Raw genomic sequence first — 20936 nt, forward strand, 5'->3', positions numbered from 1 at the left:
CAAAAGTCCAGCTGGAGTTTGGTACCTAAGAGCTCCTCATCTCTCCTGCTATGGCAGGGAGACAGCTGACGCTGTTTCTTTGTCCCAGAATCACACCAAATATCCACTTTTTGGAAAGGGCCTTGTCTCCTGAGGAGGGCACAAGAAAATAGGTCATTTTGAGTGATTTCAGCTTAGGTACTGCTAATCAGATGCATGCTGGGAATTACTGCAGTATTCGGCTGGGAATTTTGGCTGTCATCATTGTTAGACAAGCACAACCTCAGCAAAAGCATGCCAACATCACAGTTATGATGTATTTCAAGAAACACAGCTCTTTGGGAGAAAGCGTGTCTGGTGATGGATTATAACAGTGCTACTAACCCAGGCTGTCCAATGGTAGCTGTTTCACACAATGCACATTCAGGATATGCCACACTGAATATTGGTTTCAGTAGGAATTTTGTGAGTAAATTAGGCAGAATTCAGTCCTAATGACTGGATTCTTGACTTCACACACTCCCGCAGATTTCCATTCCTTGTGGGATCTCTGCACTCTGAAGACAGCTGATTTCACTCCAAATTCTTTAGCAAGACTTTGGATGCAAAGTGCTGGCACAGGGGCTATCAGTGCTGTTATCACTGTTATCGGTGCTCTCAAAGCGCTTGGCGACGCTGCCAGGGATTATGGCCCTGCTGTCCTGGCAGCACCAGGTGAGGGACGAGGAGGAAGAGGAGGAGGAAGACAAGTTTTCACCACCCAAACTCACCCTCTGAAATTCTAGAGGTGACATGGCAGTGCCTGAAGCCTGAAATCTATTTGTGCAGTACATAGAGGAAGATGCAATTTAAAAAACTAAGCAGGATGAATCCTGTTGTTGTAGACTGACCTTTTTTCCTCCCAACAAACATTTACCCAGGGTTGTCTCATGACTGGCCAACTTTTGTAATCCATTAGAAGGTGATGCTGTTGCATGGCATGATCAAACACCAAACACAGCAGAAAGGCCATAACTATATCTAAAAAGCCTTTGCTTTGTCAAGGCCTTTCACTAATGCTAGCAACAAAATTATTGAGGTCTGTAATGAGCTGATCTCTTGTTAAATAAGCCTTCTTATGAGAGTGTTAAGCTTTATATCTGCTTTCAAATTAAACACTTTGGATTTATTAATGTTTCCTTTCCTCTCCAAATTTCTTTGTTGAGAAGAGGTGCCGGAGGAAATGTACTGGCAACAGTAGGATGTGAAGTATAGTTTAAAATACATTAAACATATGTTGATGGGGCCATTAGCAGAGTTTATAGATACCACCACCTGTCTCTTATTCCACTTGCCATTACTTTAGTGACAGAAATCATACTGTAAGAGAGGTGAGGTGCTACCATTAAATCTTTACTCCTGTGTCAGAAAGAGCATAGGAGTAAACTCATGCCTTATTGCCAGTAAGAATTTTCAATAATGGTTGACTTATTGAGCCATATACTTTTATTTATAAATAAACCCGAATAAATGAGTAAAGCAGGGGCTGAAGAATAAATACCACTCTGAAATCAGATGCAAAAGAGTCTCTGAATATCTGAGAGGGGAACCCTTTTCCACAATAAATACTCAGCAGAGCACTTAATGCTTTACTCGTTTCTTTCAAGCCTGCAAGTGTGATCTTAGAGTATCACTGCTGAGGGCATTCTTGGACCCACCACATGTAGGGTTTATTGCCTTTGGGTATAACAAAAAAAGGAAATTGTTAAAGAAACCCAAAAGGCCACTCAAAAAAAAAAAAGACAAAAAAAGAATAAAAGCCCAAGTAATAAAATAAAACTGCGATAAAGTAAAGCGAAATGAATTGAATAAAGCAAGGGAAGGTAAAGGAGCGCTGACACCTCCTCGGCCCTGGGGTGCCCCCTGGCGGGCGCGGCGCGGCACTGCCGGCCCTCGCCGGGCGCGGAGCGGAGCCGAGCGCGGAACGAGTGCGGGACAGGGGCGGTGCGTGGTGCGGGGAGAGAAGGGCGCGGTGCAGAGCACAGTGCGGGCGCGGTGTGCAGTGAGAGAAGGGCGCGGTGCGGGACGCGGTGAGGAGTGAGAGAAGGGCGCTGTGCGGGCGCGGTGAGGAGTGAGAGAAGGGCGCGGTGCGGGCGCGGTGTGCAGTGAGAGAAGGGCGCGGTGCGGGCGCGGTGTGCAGTGAGAGAAGGGCGCGGTGCGAGGCGTGCGCACGGGGCAGGCGCGGTGCGGAATGGGCGCGGTGCGGGAGGAGCGCGGGGCGCGCAGGGCCGTCGCTCTTGAGGCGGTTCGGAGTGCGGCTCAGGGCCGGCAGCGCGGTTTCTAAACCCACGGTGGGAGCCGCGCCCCGCTTGCCGGGGAGCGCCAATTGCCCCCGGTGCCGGCGTTTGCCGTCTTCCCGAGGGGACCACCCAGTGTTTGTGCGGCAGGGGAAATCCCAAAAGTGTCCTCGGTCTCATGGTTAAAAGCGAGGCAGCAAGGCAGTCACCCCCCAGGAAAAGGGGCGCGAGCGGCAGGAAGGAAGGAGGCTGATGGAGCCTCATGCAGCCTCAGGGAAAAGAGAACTATACCAAGTCTCAGTACTGAGGTTGGGAGAAGGGAGGAGACCAGGCAAAGACCTGTAGGTCTTGAAGTTGTATCATGCATGTGGGCAAATGGTGAGGGCATCAGAAAAGGTGTGATTGGACATTAAAAAAAAAAAAAAAAAAAAAAAAAAAAAAAAAAAAGCTTCCCTAAAAGTCCAAGTTGAATTTTGCAAAAACTAACATTCAGAAAATGTTACTCAACCTCCCCTACTCAAAGAATAGGCCTTTGCCCAGCCTCTCTCTGCCTGCTAGGCAGACCGGGGAAGCCCTTCTCAGGAGCAGCTCCTGGCAGCTCTGGTCTTCGTCTGAACTCAGCCTCAGTGCCACTGCCCATGGGTGTCCTCTGCACAAGCACTCATGGCAAACAGAGCGGGGGTGTGACGAAAGGGATGGGTTCCTTGCAGAGCCCAAGCCCTACAGAGAGCGGCTGAGGGAGCTGGGGTTATTTACCCTGGAGAAAAGAAGGCTTGGGGTGACCTGATGTCTCTCTACAGCTATCTGAAAATGAGGTTGTAGTGAGGTAGGCGTTGGTCTCCCAGGTAACAAGCAATAGAACAAATTTGTTGGTTTAGTGGTGAACCCAGGGGTGCTGTGCTCAATGATCTTAGAACTTTTTTCCAACCTAAATTATTCTCTGATTCTACAGTCCTTTCTGGAAAGAGAAGAGAAAATGTTGCTAGCCTTTGTCCCATTAGGCTTTGATTAGGGGAAGCCTCAACTTTGATCGGGAGATGGCAGCACAGTTCTGGAAAGCTCGAAAACTCCCCCACCGGCTCTCCCTGTTAGCAGAACCTCAGGACTCTCAAGGAATCAAAGCAACCTTCTGCTTACTGGAAGAAGAATTTTAAAGGGAAACCCATGCATATGCCAAGTAAGTATCTGAACTGCTAAGAACCCAATTAAAGATCTAAACTGAAACTGATACCATGCATGAGAGTCCCTAAGCATGATGAGGCACACATCTCACTCCAAAATGTTGCAAACTTTCACAAGAGGAAAAAAAACCTCCCTTGAGATAAAGTGGCAAAGAACACTGGAGACTTCATTGTTTCATCCCTTTTAAGAGTTTGTATGGAAGTGTCCAGGTGTCACCAGCACCAACAGAAAGGTAACATTGCGAAATGCCTCTGTCCTCTTTTCCAGCATAAGCCTTAAATGGGTAAAAAAAGATGATTTAAAAATTATAGTGATAAGCAGGGCTTTATGTCAGACCCACAAAGAATCTGCTGCTTGATGCAAACCCAGAACCAAACCTGTAGAAAACATTAAGTACCTGAAAGCCAAATAAACCTGAGCAAAACAAAAATTACTGCAAGTGAACTATTTCTGACTTATTCCTAGATGAGCTTTCATTCAGGAGGTGCAGGAAAAGGTGTTAATATCAAACCATGTATTCTGCTTCCCTCTGGCCCCAGATTTAGGCTTGCTCAATTTGTGATTGAGGAATTCCCACTGACCTGCAGGTGTTGCCAGGAAAAAAATTTGTAATTCATTAAGTGGTGCTGAAGGTTTTTGCTGGAAGTGCCATCATGTTGACTGTGTCAGCATTTTCTAGAGCTGCTCTACCTGAGGCCTTACAAGGGGAGATGCTATTGAAAAATCTGTTTGGAGTTAGTTTGGCACCATCTCTTTCACCCTTGCCAGATTCAAGACCTTCTGGTATTTACTGAATATACAAATCAGTGCATGCAACCCCTCTTTCTGCACTCCAACATAGCCATGGATCCATTTAATTTTTGACACTTTATTTAGTATTGGAAACATTCAAGGAACGTAGCAAATGGAAATTTAAGGTTTAGCCAGATTGTATCAACTGTTGGTATTGGAACATCAGTGAAGCTCAAACAAGTTTCATTTGGCAGGACAATTTTACAAAAGCATTTGATGTTGAATCACAAGCTATTTTCAAGGTTCATACACAAAAAAGGGTTGAAATATAAGCAAATTAAAGCCCCAGTATTAATGAAAAATGTTCTCCTTTCCTTCCCACTTGCCAACTATTTAACCTGGTCAGGAGACAAATTCATGTGGGATTAATTCTATGGAGCCACCCTCGGGTTCCTCCTGAGTTTCATTGAAATAAGGTATCCTTTGCTTCCTATCCTGCATGGTTTGGTAATGCAGCTGCACATTGTTGAAAATTTGCCACAATTCATGGTGGGATGGCTGTGCTTCAGCAATGAGAGAAGTTATTTGGAATACATATGTCTATGTTTGCATGCTTGTGAAGCTTACATGTCTGGATTGTTAAGCTGCAGGAAGCTCCCTGATGGACACCACCATGATATACAGTGGATGGCAATCAAGCCATGAACCTGAGTAAAAAGAGGCTGATCCTCAGCTCTGTGAACTCGAAAGGAACTTTAGGATACTTTTGTAATTTAAAAGCCTAAAATGTCCTGTAGAGTGGAAAAGCATGTTGAAGATGAAGTGAAAGAGGTGAAAACTCTCTTCACAGCCAGTGATGCCTGTGTTCCGTGTGGTGTGGGGATCATGCCTTAGAGCTTGGTGGCCTCAGGGTGCTCCTGTCTTTGGACAGAGCTCCAGCAAGAGATGTGACCATGAGGAGCCGGCCAGAGGCAGCTCCTGCCACCACTCTTGCTCCGTGTCCCTGGCTGTGCCCAGACCAGGCTGGGCACTGGTGGGCACGGGGGGCAGCATGCCCAGCTGCTGTTACAGACATTCTTCTGACGTTTTAGACTCACTTGCCTCTTCCTTTGTCTCGCCATGTGATAAGGGGGGAGTGTTGGGCCTGTCAGTACAAGCACCTTCTGTTTTGGTGTAAGATTAGAAATGAGAGGGAAAAGCAGAGATTTTGGCTGTAATCTCAGTGCTCCAGTCTTTCTTGGGAATGAAGGCACATCCCTGCACAAGAAGACCACAGGAAAGCAGAGCGCTCAATAGGCCTGAATGGCATTGCTGGACTTAAAGGTGTGGTGACTGGGACAGGGAAGAGCTGGGGCTCATTCAGATCCTCAGTGGATTAACTAAACCTGTGCAAGCCAAACTCACAACTTATGTGGGCTACAGCCCAGGAACATAATCAGCATATTTGCTCAGCAGCCATCTAATTGCAAACTGAAAAAAAAATCTCTCCTTGCAATGTGGAGTGACTGGCACTGACACAGAAAGTGTTTGTGCTAGTTTCATTTGGCTCTGAAAGAAATGTGTCTGCCTCTCAGGTGCACCCGTTCTGTGAGCACTCTTGGTGCCATTATGCATGAAGGCCATGAGAATATCATTCAGCAGAAGCCTGCTCTTTCTCCATCTTTTTGTTGAAACACAAATGATGGGTCCAGGAGCATTTTTAAACTGATATGATGAAGGCGTGCTGCAAGAGGCCAGATGAAGGTGGGCACAAAAGGCCTGACAATGCTCCTGATCATAAATCCTCTCCACAATGCTGGCTTTATCCCCAGCGCAGTGGAGGGGCTGCATAGCACCACTAGCCATCGGCACGGAAGCTGGGAATGGAAAACAATTTTGACATTGGCAGCCTGGAGTCCTGCCCTTCTCAAACACATTTGATGTTCATACATGGTCTTTTGGCTGCTGCTGCTGGGGACCATCTGTTGGGATGGCTCCGTGCCTGATCAAATGGTGGCATGCCAGTTTCACTGGGACATGAAATACATGCCAAACAAAACGCGTCTGGTTTTACTTCTATTACTCTGAATTCAAAGCACATGCTAATACTAATCCCCATTTTAACACCATTGTGGTGCCAGTTAAACCTTCATTTTTTCCCAGTGTCTGCCAGGTTTCTACAATACACTTAGGAACTTAACAAAATCCAGCAGAAATTGTCACTGCTGATTTCACACGAACAAGGGCATGGTTTGCAGGAATTTGATGAGAGGTGTTAGCCCTATCATCAGAAGTGAATGCATGAGCTTCCTATACATATAATACAGGATTCTTTAAGGAGTTGAACTAGGACATTTATTTGAAAATTGCATCTGAAACCCCATCCAACTATCATAAAATTTTCTGCCCAATGGAAATGTAACTTATCAATTTAAAAGTGCTCCTGAAAACAAAACATAGTTTAAAAAAAAGCCTCTGACAACTGTTTGAAGGCTTTGAGCAGTATGTGAATACTGAGATGCTCTAAGCATTTTCTTTTCAAAGTGCTATGAGTTCACCGTAGCTCCAACCCTGATACACAGTAAAATCTTCCGTGCTGCAGCTGGCTTTGCTGTCTGGGTTTATATGACTAACTCCCTGTGAATGTTCCACATACAGAGAAGTGTGTTCCTGGCCTCAGCCAAGATGAATATTATTGTCAAAACTGCCCTCATTGCAGCTACTGTGGGTTTTCAGATTCTTCCAGTGTTTGGGGGGAAAATCCATCTGCTACAGATGTTCCCTTAGATGATGGATTTTCTCCTCTAGTCCCATAACGGGTCAGGAAAACCTAAGGGAGCAACTCCTGATAGGATTCCCTTTGCTCCTCATCTTCCTTTTGCAGTGCAATGCTAAGAGGCTGGAAATCTTGGACACATTCTTCCCCATCCTTTTCCTCCATCTGCCCCTTCAGGGGGAGATGATAAAGACTCAGTGCTGGCCTCCTCAGATGAGATCCCACTCTGTGCAGGATTCAGATGTACCAATTGAGGTTTCCGGTTTTAGGAAGTGCTGGGACTTATTCAAGGGTTTATTTCCTCCTTTCCTAGATTCATTATGTTTTAAAGCACTTAATTTTGTTACTAAAGTAAGAAATTTCTGAGCTATTATAATTTAATTAACTTCTTAACCACCTTCCTTACATTGTCATCTTGCGTATGCCTAAAATAGAAGTTATTATAGAAATGTGAAAAAAATTGCCATAAACAGTTAAGGAAAGTTGTAGAATGTGCAAATTTATGAATGTCATTTTGAATTGTACTACCAGAAAGAAAAAGAAAAGTATTCTTTGAAACTCTCAAATAATATGGCAGGGCCAGCAGCATAGGCCAACGAGTGGCATGTGGACCGGCCATAAAATTAAAAATAAACTTAAGAGTAAATGTGCAGCTAAATGCAGACTGTGAGGATAGGATGTGAACTTCAGCTATTTCCTGGAGCTAGTGTGGTTCCAAAGTTTAACAGCTTTAGCCTTTGGAGACCTGGAGGCGTGCATACTTGTGTTCAGTTTCTCCTCCTTTCATCTCCCCCCGCTTGGAGCCCTACCACCTCCCAGCTGCCCTGCTCGCTCCATCTCTCCCTGTCCTCTAACCAACATCCCACATGGCTCTTGGCACTCAGCATCCCTGTGCAGCAGCAGGGCCTCCCATTCTATCCTTGCGCCCTTCAGCCTGCCGAGGCCCAGATTCCCATTTTCCCCCAAGGCCTACTGGATTGCAAAGGATTCACTGCTACCTGTAAGGACAATCCAGAGATAGCAGAAGGCAGCTGGCCCGGCAGAGCCAGCTGCTCTCAGGGCATGCTGGTGAATGCCTGATAATTAAGATTTTTATTCTGTGCAATTGTGGTGTTTGGGCACTCTTCTTGCACACCGGAATTGTTATCAAAGTGCTGTTGTTCTGCTGTGTCAAAACTTCGGTGCTACGTAATTGCAATTTATTGAAAATATATTGGCCATTGCAAAAGGGTCTGTTCCGGGAAGCAACAAGCTCCCAGGGTGAGACCTCAGTGGATGCATTTATTTTTCTTTTCTATGAAAAAAAAAGAGGCAAAACAAATCTTAATATGCTCTTGGGTTGCTATTTTCCTTAAACATAGAGCCTTAAGGTCTTAGTAAGAATTAGGGTGACGGAGGAAAAAAGGTTGTGTCTGCTTTATGTGCTACACAGTCCACCTTTACACTAATTTTCTAAACACAATATCCTCCAATATTATTTTATTCCAAATGTGGTGAATAACATAGTGTTGCATAACTGAAAAAAAAAAAAAAAAAAGCAAAAAAAACCCAAAACCAAGATGAATAAACATATGCAATATGCAATATTTGTAAATATTTCTACATTTCTAAGAATTTTACTTGTATGAAGGATTCTCAAGTTCCTCAAAAATAATTTCCTCTTTGTGCTCTAAGTCAGAAAGACAAAGAAATTAGAGGCCCACAAAAGGCGCAATACCAGATTTTGGACTTTCCTTTCCTTTTTATCTGGCAATGAAGACTTAATTACAGACTGGTTTTTCTGTGTAATGCCTTAATGTTTGTCTTTATCATGCAGCTACACTACCACAGACCCATTCAGGCTTCACCACTGCTCTCAGCTTACAAAACTATCAATCCTGCAAATAAATGTTCTACCAAACTGACGACCCTGAGAGGAAAATCCCACTAGTGGCCCTGTGGTAATATGTGAAGCAGTTCTCAAAACAAAGGGGCAAGAAGTAATCCTGTGTTTGGAGTACTGATTGGAGTTTCATCTCTTGAAGTAACTCTTCATCTGTACATTCAATCCTCACAATATTTCAACAACTGAGGCTGGCTGTCACTTCCAGTAGAACATTATCACCTGTGAAGGAAATGGGACATCTTGGGACAACCAGCAAGTTAGGGATAGCTTTCTACCTGGAACTGAAAGGTAAGAAGAGGGAAACTAGAGATATTTTTTTGAACTATATGATTCAGTGTGAAAAATCTTGAAAAATAAAGTATTTTGTAGATTAATTGTTTGAGGAAGTGTTTTGTAAGTGAATTGTTCCTGTGAGGTGACCTTTTCTTTTTCAGTGCCTTCATGAAATGTTGGTGAAAATAGCAGCTTTGCTGAGCGTGTTAATAACACCAGCTTGTACCCTGCAAACCATTTAGTGGGTCACCAGCTAAGATGGAGTTAATTAAAAGATTATTTAAGTTCTTCTGCAGTCTTAACAATACTGGGGGAAATCCAAGGTAAGCCAATTATTTCATGTTATCAATTAAAACAAAATTGCCTGAACAATCTTAACTCTGCTTTACTGTGCATACATATTGAGCATAGCCTTGAAGTACACCCCCACATGCTGCTTCAACCCCATGACAGCAGGTTCTTCAGCTGATTCTGATGGGATGATGAAGTCTCTTGATTCACACTGTTGTGTTTCATGTGAAATTATTGAACCCTCAGCTTCAAATCAAGCACTAACATGATCTAGGATGATCAAATGGGTTTTTTTCAAAATTTTCCAAATTCCTTGTCTAAAGGAACAAAGTCTCCTGAAAACTAGTGAGAGTTTAAGACAAATTATAAAGTTATTAGGTTAATTTAAAAAGTACGTGGGTGTAAAGAAGATATCAGGCTTTAACAAGAGAGCTGATGACATGATGCAGACAGGTCTTCTGAACACTAGTCCTTCCTGTCACTTTTCAAACGTGGATCACTTGCCATAGCTTTCTTCTTCAGTAAAAAGTGCTCAGTTCTTTCAGCCAAGAGACCTGCCCCCAAGATTTAGCTCAGCCTGCAACAGACTGACTGCCCTTTTTAGGCTACCTCTCTCAAACTGTGCATGACTTAGCTGCCCATGTGTCAGTATGAGCATGGATCCCACCCTTTCAGTTAGCCTGAAAGTTCACAGTTGCAAAGACTTTTTACTGTCAGTTTTATTCTTTGCATGTATAACAGGTCTGTTCTTCACACATCTGTGTTACAGAACATGTCGGTTTTGCATTATGCAGAGTTATCAACATTGTCTTTAGCGCTGGAATTAAAAGGCTTGTGCAACATTTTGCTATTTCACTCATCTTTTACAAACAGAAGTAAATAGCATCACTTTATTTCACATATTTATCCTTCACCTAATCTATTTATCAAGCAATATGAGCTAAAAACTGTGGAGAAGTTACAGGTGATTCAGCAGAGACAGTGTATTCTGATCTATATGTTGGCTCTTGTATCATAAACCCTTGTCTCTAGCACATGCCTCCCAACCTGAGCAGGGCTGTGGGTGCTGGAGTGGTGTAAGCCAACTCCACCATCAGGCATTACAGGCATTTCTTTCATTGGTGGGAAATATCTGGAAAATCTCTTTGCATTTTTGGCACTGTGACTCTTCTGCTTAGCCACAAGTTAGAGATAAATTATAGTACATTCAGCTGCTATTAATTTTGGATTAGCAGGGTCATTTATATTTCTCTCTTTTCTTTTTTTTCATCTAAATGTCATTAAAGCTACAGATTCCAAAAGTTAGGATCTATGTTAACAGAGTGTGCTCACTAACCCCAGGAAGATCATGCCTTCTGTTCCATGGCATTTAGGTTTGTATCTGAGTCAAACAGATTTGTGATGTGAAGTGCTCAACAGTGCTGCTGGTGATTACATTTTCACGAAGGCCAGTGCTGGTACCTCATTTTTCTTGCCCTCACACACTCTCCATTGCACTGGAAACTGCAAAATATTGCACTGGATACAAACAAGTGAAAAAAGCCACGGTGTTTTCTTCCATGGTTAGATGCCAGTAGCTGGCAAAATAAAAGCCTGGACTGAGAACTGAAGGCTCTTTCCATTCTTACTCCTTGCCACACCTAAGGGGCTCATGACCAGCAGCATGCACGGGTGGATTCTGTTGTAACCCTGCTCTTTGTGTCCTTGACCCTGAGCTGCTCACTGTAGGCTGTGACATGGGGCTAGAGCAGAGCCCAGTGACAGGATGCTGACACTGCTTTCTGGTGGACACTGTCAAAAACTGCTTAATTTATATGCTTTCCCATATGTGTGCAGCAAGTTCCCTTGGCCCCGTCAAGACTCTGGCAGGGAGAGCCAAGTCATGCCCCTTGGCTTGGCTCATCTTTGGCAATTGTTCAAGCTTTCATCTTGCCTTGGAGTAGATGAGATTCACTTACAGCAATCCTTTGTAAATGTTCACCCTTCAGAAGGTAGTGAGTGGTCTCTGTTAGTTTATATGGGTCTAGTTTGAAGATGTGAGGTTTGAGGCCTGAGCACTTTCCATCCTTATGGAGTATCATGGGATAAATGGGGAGGTCTACAGATTCTGCAGAGCATTGAATTGAATGGAAAGCTTTTTTCCCATTATAAGAATTTTCTAAATTACTTCTTAATTTTCCAAAAAATTAGAGACAACTTTATATCTTAGAAGAGAATTAATAATGTTATTTTGTGCTGGAGAAAATCCTCCTTCAATGTTTAATCAATCAGATGTTGAAAACAATTCATCTCAGAGACCAAGCCAGCCAGGTAAAAGACAGCAGACATATCCCTGTTATTGCCAAGCTGAGACTGAGGCAACAGAAGCTACCTCTCAACAGAGCTTAATAGACCATGCCCAACAGCATGTTGACATAGTTAGATGGTATCCCAACTAATGATATCTGGCCTGCAACAGCTTAACTCATTGCAAAAGCAAAGGAGCAGGCAACCACACAGGACCTGGCAGACACACCTACACTCCAGGACCGGGTTTGTGGAAGATGTTTAAAAGCAGCAGGTTGAGCTGAAAGCTCTGCTGTCCTTTGCGCTTTGAAGAAGCCTCCCCCTTGGCTGGCACACCCTAGGATGTGGCTCTCTGCATAGCAGATCATTTATTTGTACTGCAGGCAGGCTGTTGCTGCTGCACATGTGCACTGACCATGGACCAAGCATGTTCACTGAACACAAGGAGTTCTCTTACATAGAGGGGCAGTCATGCATTCAGCCACCAGAAGTCAATTGAACGAAAACTGCAGTTTTAACCACTTTATCCCTTTCTGCTCCCCCATCCGTGTCCCAGGCTTGTGTGCCACTTTATGTTGGTGCTTACACCAACACTGCTTTTCCTATGAGACATGCCTCCTTGTGGGTACCTGCTGGGACTTTCAGTGCACCAATGGTAAATTATTGTTTAACTTTAAATCCCAAATATTTTTTAACATTTGTTATTGTAGCCAGGTCTCATCTTGCAGGAGTCGCTACCCAAAGATCTGTCATGTATCAAACTATTCAATAATACTGTGACACGCAAAATCTAAAACAAGGATGTCATGCATGTTTTACCTGGTAATGATTGATAATTTAAACTAATGTGTTCAGCATTTTATGGAAGGGTATTTAAATAGTACAGAGATGATAATCCCAGTGCTCTTTTGGAGATTTAATCAAATTAAACAATTTATGTATAAAAAGTCTAGATTTTATGGTTTCTAAACACATATCAGTGTTGTTTTGTTTCAAATGACAGCCAGCAAGGCAAAAATACAAGTTCTAAGTGACTAGTCTTGTGGGAAACTAACTCTGAGATCCAAGTGGTAGCAGTGTAATGGTGGCTGCCATTGCAACTGCCTCAGGTGGCATTCCCTATAAGCAGGGCTAGACAAGTTGAAAACAAAGTGTCTTAAAATGATTTATCTTCTTCCAGCCATTTCTGTTTTTGACCAGTGACTGATTCTGTTTGAAGTACAACCTTTGCAAAGTCTGCCTGTGAAGACTGTTCCAGAGACTAACAGATGCACTTTTCCATACAGATTATTTTTTCCAGTCTAGTCTTTGCCCTGTATTAATTTTTTTCTCTTTTTTTGTTACTTCAAGGTTCTAGTAACCTGCCAGAGAAAATAACAGCAGAAGTTCTGCAAGATGGAGAATGGAGAACTAGCAAAAAAGACCGACAGAGAGCTACTGCTCATAGCAGAACTTTACGTAGGTAAAGGAAAGATTTTGTTTGGTGAAAACAGCAGTCAAGTGTGCCCTACTTATCATTCTGTCACCTTTTCTCTGTGAGTCACAAGCTGTTTTCTTTCTGGAGCTTCGCTTCCTTTACCTCAACAGTGAGAACAAGCAGAAGGCCTAGGATAGTTTGACTCACTGAGCAATGAGACAGTTTCATACAAGGGATTCCCTGTGTCAGTGGGCATCAAAGAAACCAACACCCAGCTGCAATTAGCTGCCAAGTCAAGTTTTTGGACAAAAAACACCACCCTGCCCTACCAGGGGCTCTCTCTACAGGGACAAGTAGCCAAGAACTGGACCTCATTGTGACTTGTTTTCCTGAACATAAGTCCCAGAAATCAGTTTATTATTATCTCCAACTCATACTTTCCAAGTTTACATCTTTCCTAGGCACATGTAGTTTCAAAATACTTTGTTCATTTTTGAGTCATTGAACTTTTACAAGACTAATACAATAGTATGAGGAAAGGCATGAAAAGGGTTGGTTTATATACCGCAATATCACAAACCACCTGAATGAACTTGATGCAGAACAAGATGTTTTTATTCTTACAGGTCATTTAAATGCATATCTTTACAGGCCCAGTCTTTGATACACTCTTTGTTTGATACACTTTTATGACACATATGATGCCTTCTAAAATGAGCAGTCAGGGTGAAAACATAGGTGTTGAGATAGTGAATGTAGCATTCACTCCTCAAAGTTATGAAAACATAGTGTCTAAAGGCAGATGAAATGACAGTGACCTGAAATAACAGGAAGCTGGCCTCAGTTGTAAATCTGGCAGGGGCTGAGGGTGATGGTGATGGAAGCTTGTGAGCTGTATCCAAAGCCATGAAATATAGCCCTACCCCTGAATAAACTGGAAGACATATTTCAGTCTACAACAAGTCAGAGTTCAAGCATCAGTGGCCTTCAGAACCTCTGTTCAGACCTTGTTCAGATCCAACTACAGAAGCTTTGGAGTGATCTTTTTACTCTACTGTTAAATTTCACTGGCATCTATGTTTTCCTTTCTGTTCAGCTGTGGGCTTCCCCCAACACAGTCACTAGTGTTCATATTTCCCTTGTGGAAAATGGAAATGAGAGAGTAAATTCTTGTATTTACTTTAGCCCTCTCCTGGTAGCCTGGAAGAGAGTGCTCGAGAATCCAAATTTTGTCAATTATTTTTTCTTTGCCTTAGAATATACAAAGTTATGTGAAATGTGTGCTGCAAAATGGCTGGCAAAAGGCGAAAGACAATCACAAGGAAAAGCAAAGAAATTCATGAAGTAAAACCAGAGTCATAGAAGACAGAATTTCCTTGAACCTGGGAATCTGATTTATTCCACCAGAGAAGAAAAAGAGAAGGAGTGCCCTGGATGGAAAAATTGCATGCCCTGATGCTTTATGGGCATGAGCATTTCAGAGATTCACAGATGTCTGCATCCAGCTCAGACCCAGCAGCAGCAGTAATGGGGATTAGTCTCCCTTTACCCAGTACCTGCTACCCATTTCCTTTTAGAGAATGACTTTCTGGAAGGATCACCAAGGGAGACAATATGCAATACAGGTCTGCTCCTTTTCATAAGTAATATGATTTCCATATTAAAAGCTGTGTCTAGGGAAGCTTGATGGCAAAAGTGCTAAAAGACAATTACAGTCTGACTGGCAGATTGAGTTAGATCTCCACTAAAATTAACAATTCTTCTGATTGAACTCTTACGTGAACTTCTGGTTGCCTTCAGACACCTCACAACCATCACAAATACATGGATCCATGGTATGCTGAGGCCAGTCTAGATGCTGGCTCTCCCCTAGAAGGACATTTCATCCTTTGACTGCTTTGCTCCCCTTCACTGCCAGCTTTCACCCAGAGCAGCCAGCAGGTGGCTCAGCCTGGCCATGCAGCAGCTGGGTACCAGGGACCTGAGAGAGGAGGACACATAACCTGGACAAGAGAGGAGGAGAGCTGGACTCCTTCTTCATCAGTGGCTCACAGTGTTAATTGGTAATGAAACTGCACCCTGGAAATACCTGTTGTAAAGTGATATGAGGAGCTGATTAATCTGTACTTGGAAATTGAAGACTCTTAATGGGGCTGAGCTGCTGCTCACACCAGTGGTGTTCATGCCAAGGTCTTCTAAAATTGCAAGTGATCATTGTTTTTGATCAGAATTAGAGGATTTCTGGTGCTAAGTATCTTAGTTAATAATCTTTTTTCCTTTGGTGGGCCTGCCCTGGATCCCCAGACTTTTGAGGATAGTCCATAGGGATTTTAGAGTTCAAGCTCAGTTTCATCATGCCCTGATTTCTCACTGTGGAGGGACAGGGGCACTAGCAAATGGAAGAGGTGTCATAGTCCTTCCCACTTCACTGCCTATGTCCTATGGGTGTTTGTGCTGATAGACAACAGCTGGGCAGTAAATAGGTTATGTAACACCACAGAACAAAAAAAACAGAACAAACACTGTCATTCTGCTACATAAAGGACTATTTCTAGTCTTGCCTCTTGGCTCCTATAGGTTTGCTTAGAGGAGAGGAGAGGACAGGGATTTCTCCACTGACAGTTCCAAAGATTTCTGCCATGGTCATTGGTAGGAAGTCACACAGCTCTCAAATATCCTGCTGCCAAAACTGAAAGGTTTGTTGTCTCCCTCTGTTTATGGGCAGGAGGATAAGTTTGGACAGAAGGATAAGTTTGCTGTTCCCAGCAAAATTGACAGAGGACCACGGTATAAGCTGCTTTCCTTCAGCAGCTGTGTGCTTTTGGCTGGTGCTTGCTGGTGGCACAGCTGGAGGTGGGTACTGCATGCACACCCGAGAGGTCAGGCTGAGACACCAAGCTGACTGACTGTGCCTTCTGGAAAACATTCTCAGTAAGATTGCTGTATTCCCACATTTGTATTTGAAAGACCTTGTGCACACTCACATAACCACAGTCAGTGCATTAATGTACGAGAGATTTACAGACCACACTTGAAATTCTAGTCTGCCCATTTTTTAAAAAACAAATACTAAAAAAAGAGTAAAAATTTTTGTGATGTGTGAGCGGATATGGAATTACATGCAGTTTCTCTCTGATTGTGTTTTGATGCAGAGCCCACAGGTTGAACTTTCAGCCTTCTACTTGCAATCTTTCCTAACAGTCATCTGAAAATTATAAAAGTATTGAATCCAGTCGCCTTTGAACCACCACTATTGTGGTGATTCAGGTTTTCCTTTGAAAATGCTGAAAGACCATATTCTAGCAGGAGAAAGATGTGTCTCAGTATTTTTCCTGTAGGTCTTCACAGGACTCACATATTTGTTTCTGTATTGGTAGTGATTCATCTCACAAATGCCTTTGTCTGTTTCTCTCTTTCTGCTACAATAGCCCAGATAATTAACTAAGTGAAGAGGCTGTCAATTAAACATTGATACTAATCTTGGTATAAAAGCTCCCTTAAGAAACACTGAGTTGGAACATATTTTACAGTGACACCACTGCCTTCATTCAGCTCACTTTTCAGACAATTAAGTGCTCCAAATGTTTGTGTGTCATCCAGGCAACATTAGTAGCATGAATGACCCCTGGTATAGATACAGTCCTGCAAAGAATGCCTGGAAATACAATGCTTATTGTGACAGCAAGGCTGATTTTATCAACCAAGAGACATTATATAGTTAATTAATGCCGAGATCTTTAATGATAAGATTGTCAAGGACAATTAAGAAGATTATTATAAGTGTCCTTGGTAACAAGAATGTAGTACTGATTTTAGCTTACTTTCACTAAGTGTGGCTTAAAGGTCAGTTTCTCTGAAGTGTGAATACTTAAGCATTCTTTGGATAGATGTCATTATTCATTAATCTCAGGAGGAAAACACATTTTTCTAATGTAGCTCTGCAGCACATGAAAATTAATGTGAAACTCTTGCTAAGAATTTAAGGTAAAATATTTCAATGAGGAACTTCTAGCCAGTGTCACATCCTCAGCAGCAGCTCTGTTGAACAGGTCCATATTCTGAGATAAAGTCAATGGAACAATTTCCTCCACCTTCAGCCTATGTTGTTCAGAACCATGACCATGCAGTCTATAAATGTACAGACCCACTTCAGTGAGCCCTTTGGTGCTCAGTAAGCTTCTCCTGTTCTTCATCTGCCAAATATCAGATCCAGCTTTACTCTCACTCATGCACCACACCAAGGCTTAAAGGGCACTTGGCATATAATTTGTCTGTGAACTGGATAAGCTTACTAAAGAACAGTTATACTCATAGCACGGATTGCATCCTGAACGTTGAAATTAAGAGAACAACTAATTTTGTTAGAACTGGGGAAAGGTGTACTACAAAAGGGCATTTCAGCTTCTTAGAATGACATTATAAATGCAGGGCACTTTATGATTTAAGGCTTTAAGTGATTATGTGTAAGGTGGAAGTGATTTTCTTACCTCCACCATCCCTTACATCTTAATTCAGTACTTGGCCTCTGTCTGATGGCTAGAAAACACTAACTCAAAAATACAGAAAACACATATGGCAAGGTGAGAATATTATGATCTAATGTTCTTCTGTGTGGTGGGGACAGACTACAGCAGAGACCTGAAACTTGAAGCTTCAAAAAGATTTTAGCGGTTCCTAACAAAAATTGGAAATCAATTTTAAATATGAGTTGTTTGAGGAATGGGTGACCAATAGATACAACTCCTCAGATATAAAAGAAATAATTGCTTAGAAAATGTTTTTCTAGTTAAAAAAAGATATGGACACTTTGAACATTTCACATATATATTTTTAATTTCAACCATTATAAGAAGGGAAGAAAAGGAAACCTTTCAGCTATAAAAAGCAATATACAGTTTTCATTCAGAGAAATTAAAGGAATATCTAAAATATCAGTAACCATTTAATTGAAACTTAATATAAAGCATTAAAAAAATACAATAGATATATCCATGTCAGGCATCAAGTTAATATAGAAACAGTTGTTATAATTGCAAATGGGATTCAGTAAAAATTGCGAGATTTAGCAGAGGCTGCTGTGCCATGTTTAAAAGCAAATAATTTTATAGCAGTTATAACTGCAAATAATGAAAACAAAACAATGAATGTCTACTACTAAGATGACCAAGAAATAATTATGTTCAAGATGACGGAGACTAAGACACTACAAGCTACAAAAATATGGTTAAAGGCAATAAGCATGTTTTTTGGGTCTTCTTAAACATAAAAAGCACATGGGTCTTCTTAAACATAAAAAGTACTAATGTCGCACTAATTTGGCCAATAAATGCAACTATTTTCTGATAGTATAACATAGATTTACCCCAGGCATCTGATACAGCACCAGATACTACACTGATTTTAATCCCCAGTTTGCTCTGAACTTATTTTGTTTGCCAGTGACCGGTGTAAAGGGTTGGGAAACCTGGCCACCACTATAATGTAAAACAGGAGTTTACATATACGGCATGTAGCCTCAAAAGCTGCTTACATGCAATCTTGCTCACTCACCCCTGCGACAGTACAGTCTTTTTAAAAAAGAATTTTCCAGAAGAATCAAGATCTGGTCCTTCCTTTTAACACGAAAAGGCATTTCTCACAGCGTAGAATACCGCAATTCTTCAATGTCATCAGATCACAGAAAATATATTTTCATTTCTTTCATAATTAATTATCTCCAGCTGAGACAATTGCTTTCCAAATATGAGTCCCACCAACATAAACACATATACTGGGCATGACTGTCATTCTCTAAGCTGCTGCTTTCTGTGATGCTGTTTCTGCACCTCTTTGTTTTGGAGAGGTGAAGACCAGTCATGCACTAGAATGTGTGGCAACTGACAGCTCACCTCATTCTCCCTAGGCATTTGCAAAAAACACAGCCATGCTCACTCCCACAGCTGCATCCCACCATCAGAAGATTGCTGCTTTGCATGAGGATATGAAAAGTTGGAAAACCACCAAAGGGCTCTGTACATAAGCTTGCCATATCCCCCATTTGACAGCCTCCTTTCCCCTTTCCCTCCTTTCATTCTCTCATACTGTAGATTCAGTTCATGTTTCTCTGTCAGGTCCTAAGCTGATGAAAAAATATGGTTTAGGTGAACTAAGGCTCCAGACCTGGGGGAAGAAACAGCACTAGGACTATGTTCAAAGTCAAAACTGGGAGTTTGATAAATACCCAATGTTGTGGTTTGACACGGAAAAAGAATTTTCTCGGAAGGAAGAGGTCAATATGGATATTGACCAGTTGAAGGTGGACATGCCTCTGAGAACACAGAGGGGTTAAAAGCAAGAATTCCCAGGAAAACTTGCTCTCTTTGGTTCCGGTCAGCGTGCAGTGCAGCCTCTCTCCTGCCCAGCGACGAGCTGGGTGGGGAGGGGAAAAGCCATGTGGAGGGACTGGAACCGAGCTGGCCCCCTGCAGATGGAAGGGTGGAGAAATCTGGGATGTCTCCATTTCCCCCCCCCCCCCCCCCCAGAGCAGCAGTTTTGCCAGCAGTTCACCATAGGGAAGGAGAAGAGCAGGGGGGCCGCAAGGTGCCCGGCCAGGCTGTGGGAGCTGGAGCCTGGGCAGCAAGCCATCCTTGGGAGTTGGGACTTTTAACCCTTCATGAGGAATGAAAGCTTTGTGAAATTTTTCTCCTCCTCGGTTTGAAAGAGAGGAAGAGAGACAGCTTTGACCCTGAGATGTTAGAAGGAGGAATTCTGGGTGGGAGGAGATGATGGAGTGGCTTTTGGCTGGACTTTTTCTTAGTAGCCACAGACTGAACTGATCTTCTCCTCCAAGAGAGACTGTATTTTAGGAGGATGCTGGTGAGCCAAAGAGACCTGCTTCAGCTGGGAAAAGACAGAAGTGGAGCGAACTGAGAAAAGTTAGGGAGGTTTGTGGTGGTGCCCCCTGTCTTCAGAGAGGAAGAAGAGAAGATCTCTGTTCTTGGATCCTTGACCCCAGGGGAAAATGGGGGGGACTGTGGTCCCAAAAATGAGAAACTGAACTGTTTTTTTTTCCCCTTCTTGGCAGGGCATCCTTGAAAGGAAAAAATCCTAAAAGCAGTCTGTCCATCCATGAATTGGTGGTGAGAGCACTGTGCATGGAAAGGAGAGGGTCACCATTAGCAAACTTTTTCTCCGGGCAGTGCCATGCGTGACATGGAAGCACAGGATGTGGCAGCTGTGTTTCTTGGCAGGGGTCTGTGGCACAGGAGAGGCTCCTCTCTCCCTCAATGGAATGAGTATTGATTGTCTGGAGGGTGGAAACCTGATTGGGGTCCAGATTGTGTCTCACTGTGGTTTGTTGGAGTTAGGTGGTGGGAGGAGGAATGCTTTGGAAGGTTTTCATTTTCAATTTTGTGTGTGTTTTTTTCTTTCTTTTTCCTTTTATAGTAGTATAGTAGTAGTAGCTTAATAAAGTTTTTTTTTCCCTTGTTATTAAGCTTGGACCTGCTTTGCTCTGTTCTCGATTGCATTTCACAGCATTCAATTGAGAGATTGCATTTTCATGGGGGCACTGGCATTGTGTCAGTGTCAAACCATGACACCCATAAATGTTGATATTTATCCATTACAGTTTCCTCTACTTCTCCTTTCCTCCTTTCCCATACCTAGTCATTATTTTCATCTGCTTCTCATCTTTCCACAGCTCATCCTCACACAGAATTCTCTGAAGACTACTTAGGGCTTTCTGTAAAAAACTATTGATTAGTGATCTAATTTTTAAAGGGGACAAAATGTTTGTCTCGCTACATGTCCTACCACAACTATCATAGAACATCCCTTTTACAGTGGTATCATCAAGTGCACCACTGAGAAGAGATTCAT

General features: G+C 42.6%; 1 long non-coding RNA gene across 2 annotated transcripts; it reads left to right on the top strand.

The window, feature by feature from the left end:
* The first annotated feature begins 1808 nt into the window (after positions 1-1808).
* On the top strand, positions 1809-19527 carry LOC140683692 (uncharacterized). 2 transcript variants are annotated; one of them, XR_012055022.1, is made up of 6 exons: positions 1809-1962; positions 3208-3432; positions 4576-4645; positions 8741-9097; positions 9244-9405; positions 13010-19527. It is a non-coding gene; the product is annotated as an uncharacterized lncRNA (long non-coding RNA). The 2 variants fall into 2 exon arrangements; XR_012055023.1 differs by lacking the exon at positions 4576-4645.
* The last annotated feature ends 1409 nt before the right edge of the window (positions 19528-20936 follow it).

This window comes from Taeniopygia guttata, chromosome 3 (genome assembly GCF_048771995.1).
Source record: "Taeniopygia guttata chromosome 3, bTaeGut7.mat, whole genome shotgun sequence".
In the NCBI taxonomy this organism is placed as follows: domain Eukaryota; kingdom Metazoa; phylum Chordata; class Aves; order Passeriformes; family Estrildidae; genus Taeniopygia; species Taeniopygia guttata.